The following is a 5,123-nucleotide window of genomic DNA, read 5'->3' as shown; positions in this document are numbered from 1 at the left end:
TCGAACAGGAAGCTGCGAAATCTATTCCAATCAGCACATCAGTAATTAAACGTCTTACTATAGAAGTGATAATCAGTAGAATTATTAATCATAAATTACTGTGCTGTCTCAATGTTATTATACCTTTATTACACGCGGAATAAGTCATTGTACGCTTAGAATACGTTATTGTACTGTTAATCTATCGTTATTGCCTTATTATACATTAGTGTAGCGTTATTATAATTACCATGCGTTATTGTATTGTTATAATGCGTTATTGCACCGTTATTTTACGTATTATCTATGTATTAATACGATAGCGTGTGTGTTCTTTCGTGTATCACGCTTACATTCGGGTTGTTATGTTCTTCTATTTCTGTCATAAATAATTTTACCAAGAATCTTCATAAGTTTTGGTTTTGGTTTCGACTATAGCTGATGGCACTTAAATCATCTATTTTTTTATAAATAATTTTATCAAAAAATTTTCATGAATTTTGGATTTAGTTTCGATTATGGCTGAAGGGACTCAAGTTTTATATATATATATATATATATATATATATATATATATATAATATATATATATATATATATATATATATGTGTGTGTGTGTGTGTGTGTGTGTGTGTGTGTGTGTGTTTTTTTTTTTTTTTTTTACACAGTGATCACCACTTATCAAGGCCCGGAAGCCACTCAGGGATAAGGGTTATTGCAAGTACATTACGTTAGTGAGGTGATTTTATGAAGTGTTTAATTAGAGGGGCGGTTCATTAGGAATTTGTTAACATTAGACTTGAAGACATCCAAGTTGTAGTCCGGAGGGAAGCAGGCAGACGGAACAGAGTTCCACAGGCGTGCAGTTCTAAGAAATAAGCTTTGCTCATGAAATTCGCGTTTTGATTTAGGCACAGATATAGAGTGGGGAAAATTTTTCACAGTGGATTCAGCTAGACGGGTGTTTTTCGTGAAAGATTGGCGAGGGGGGACCAGAGATTGGAGTTCAGACGAGCACCTGCCATGAAAATAACGATAAAACAAGGATAGGCTCGCAACGTCTCTTCTGTGGGAGAGGGGTTGCAGGGTAGAGAAAAGGGCATCCCCCACTAAACCACGAAGTCTATTTTGTACTCTGTCAAGGCATGATAGGCTGTTTTTGGCAGCTCCTGCCCAGATATGGCAACAGTATTCAATCCTTGGCCGTACTTGGCTTTTATATAGATAGAGAATTGCATCAGTAGTGAGATATCTTCTGGAGCGGTAGTGTGTGTGTGTATATACACATATATATCTATATGTCAGGTCATGGCATGTGCTACTGGTACCATGTAACCCAGTACTACCTGCCTCATGGTCGGGACACTGGCGACTAAACTGGTTCCCCCACCAGACTTGTTTGGTGAGGAGGGCGGCTAGTCTCCCTGAAGGATTAAAAACAAGACCTTCCAAAGGGCGAATGAACTCTTTTTCTGGGTCAACGGCCAACTAGCACCGTGTATATTTGTGTGTGTGTATGTGTATTGGGGTGGAGAGGGCTCCCGTAAGCCGTGGTGAAGGCAACCTTTCTAGGAGAAGCAAATCTCTGATTTAAAAAACCATAAAGCGGAACACCATTACCCGCATTAAGCTGGTCTGCAGTTTAATTTGTTGCTGGCTATCTTGCTCTTGCTTGTTGCTGGATCTCAACATTTTGAACCGAGAGAGAGACTTAGCTGTCGTACAAAGCTAAGACTCTGTAACATCATATTTGTATAGATACTCCCTCAGGCATTTGGGCTCATGGATTTTAAATGTCTGAGGGAGTGGCACTCGTCTGACAAGACGTTGCAATCATCATCATCATATGTATATATATATATATATATATACATTTTTTATGAGTTTTTATTTCGGTTTCGATTCAAGCTAACGCACCCAAGTCATATGGATACATTTTTTTTATTTTTGAAATCGCAACTTTATAACATAAAAATCGACAGAACATTAACTCTATAATAATATATACAAAATCTGCAATAATTAGAATATCATATTTAAGCGTACTTTACAACCGGGCTTTACCGGGCGTTCGTGTTAGCTTAGATAAATACTTTTGCAGTTTTAACAAAAAAGCTACAATAATATCAGAGCATTTCCATTTACACTGAACATCTACAGAATGCCAACATCAATATATGAATGAGTCCCCTGTGGAATTTCCACAGGTCCTGCTAGTATGTTATTATACTGATATCGTACCGTTATTGTAATGTTAGTGTACATTATTGCACAAATACATTATTCTATTGTTAGTGTACGTATTATAATATTGTACTGTTACCATATCTTATATTTCCTTGACCAGATAATATTGCACGTAGTATACGTTATTCAACCATTATTGCAAGTATTCGACGTTATTGTTTCGTTATAACACGTTATTGCATCTTTACTGAACATTATTGTACTATTATACGTTACCCTACATATACTTATTATACGTGATTGTGCGTTACGTTATTGTACCGTTACTGTACGTGTTTGGTGAAGCACCCGCTGCCACTTCAAAATTCTTCAAATCTTCTTCACAAAGTCCCAACAATAACAACAGCGCTTGCTTTATTTTCGTTAACTCTTTTTTCGTTCACATTCTTTTTTACATTTTCATATTACGGTGCGACTAATAAATGTTATATTACAAGGTCACGTATTTTTGACGTATCTATGTAACGTTTTGGAGAAGTCGTCCTAAGTTCATCTCGTTAACTGGGTTATCGGTCGACCCTGGAAAGGTCACTCGCTTATGCCGAAGTCTTGTTTGTTTGGGGATCTGTCAATTATGAACACCTGCTGTGGTCATGAAGTGCTAATGTGACCGCAATTGAAATGGATACGTGAGTTACACACGTTCAGAAACTGCACTCACGATAGTTACCATTTGTTTTACATATTTTATTTTTGTAAAACTTAAAAGTAGCTAAAATAATAAATTAGAAACATTTCCGACACCTTTTCTTTATATCTATTAATAATGGAGATTTTATAACTGTCTGTCTGAAATCGAAATGATAGTATTATTTCTATTAACGTACTATTGTACTTCAATTACTAATGGGATTTGATATAAATCTATCTCAAGCAAGAAATGTACTAAATGGAGATTTGGTATCTGTGTGTTTGTAGCTGAAACTATACTATTTCTACTATTTATGTACTATTGTATTTCTATTACTAATAGATTTGATATCTGTCTGAAGTGAAAACTATACTATTATTGATATTAATGTACAGTTGTACCTCAAGTATTAATGGAGGTTTTGTATCTCTCTGTCTAAAGTGAAAACTCTACTATTACCTCTTACTCATTAATCTGCTATTGTACTATATATAGCAGAGCCACGTTGACACAACGGTTCTCGCCAGATGACCGAAGTTAAGCAACGAATAGTCTGGCCAGTACCAAATGAGTGATCATTTGGGAAAGCTAGACGCTGTATGTATCGCTCCCGGACATAGAAATTCTCAGTTTGGTATATGGAGCGCGTTTAATCCTTTGGGAGAGATGCACCTTCAGTCTTCATTAAGACATGAATCGAAGAGAATGAACAGCCTGATGTAAAATCTTAGGTCTACTGTCTACTGTGGTAGCCTTCGTACCGACTAAGATTAGCAGTTGTACTAAAAAGTGTGGTTGGTTCTGCACAAAATCTTTACCACTAGAAACAGATCACGTGAGGATTTCCGAGAAACTTAGTTGTTGTGACGGACCTCATACGTCAAAATCGACAAGAGTATCACACACTATTTTACTTCTATTACTAATGGAGATTAATTATCTCTCTGAATCTAAAACTATATTATTACTTCTATTGATATACTATTGTACTTTTACTACTAATAGAGACTTTATATCTTCCTGTCTATACTATCAACCTATACTGTCAGAACTATATTATTCCTTTTATTAATTATCCCGCTGAAATATCTCTAATGCTCAACTGTACGATTTCAGACATGCGCGATCTTTTAATGTTCAATTCAAGAGGGCATTATCTGTTTTGTTGTCATTTTACTAACCGCTCAATTATTACCTCCTCATTAAAGTGTAGTATCTGTTCTGTTCCTTATCACTGAATGGTCAAATTGTTCTGTTATTTTCATAATATCCTCCCACGGATAACCTTTTTTAGAGGGTAGTGTAATATTTTTTCTGTTATCATGCGACCATACTCAGAGGAAGTATATCCCCATTTGACGTGTGATATATATCCGTTCGTCATGGAGTGTAGTATATATTCATTCTCCATCATATCATTCTCAGAGGTATTATCTCTTCCTTGGAGGAAAGTGTAATATATATTCGATTCGTTTGTCATTATACCATTCTTTCAGGCTAGCATGAATACGCGACCAGAGGGAATCCATATTTTATAACTTACATCATTATATCATTATTGATATAATGTTTTGCCTTTTTTAGCGTGTCTTCCGCTGTACAGCACTGGGGAAAATATAAGAAAAAAACTATAGGTATAAATATTCCCTCTTTATCCCTATGATATAGTGAGTTATTCTTTTCAGCTTGAAACTCAATCATCATTTTCTGTGCGACTGAATAATTCTGTGAGAGTTAGATAAAAATGGATACGCATTTGTTTGGTGAAACTAAACAAAAACAAAGTAACTATTTCAAAAACTATATAAAGCCACCAGCATCCTTCAGGCATTGCCCGGCTATTAATGAGATATGCTATACTCATGTTTTTATCTCCTCATCTGATATTACTAGTTATTTATTTATTTATTTATTTATTTATTTATTATTATTATTATTATTATTATTATTATTATTATTATTATTATTATTATTATTATTATTATTCTCCTCTATAATAGAAGAAGGTGTTTAAACAGGGTGGAACGATAAAATTGTCGCCCTAGAAAAGCCGACATGATTCCATTTTCGTTTGATGAAAACCAATTCTTATTTTTTTTTTTGCAGACCATCTCTTAGTTGGCCAGTTTACAAATCCCAGGAGCAATAGGACACTTCTATCATGTCTGAAAGTGAAACAATATTCAACGAGCGAGATGTACAGCTTAGGCTTTCTACGGATTCAAGTTATGACAGCAGGACCATTGCCAGCACTCCCAAAATGTA

Source organism: Euprymna scolopes, chromosome 16, assembly GCF_053919585.1.
Source record: "Euprymna scolopes isolate OS-2025 chromosome 16, ASM5391958v1, whole genome shotgun sequence".
Classification (NCBI taxonomy): domain Eukaryota; kingdom Metazoa; phylum Mollusca; class Cephalopoda; order Sepiida; family Sepiolidae; genus Euprymna; species Euprymna scolopes.
Note: the sequence above shows the minus strand (reverse complement) of the source record.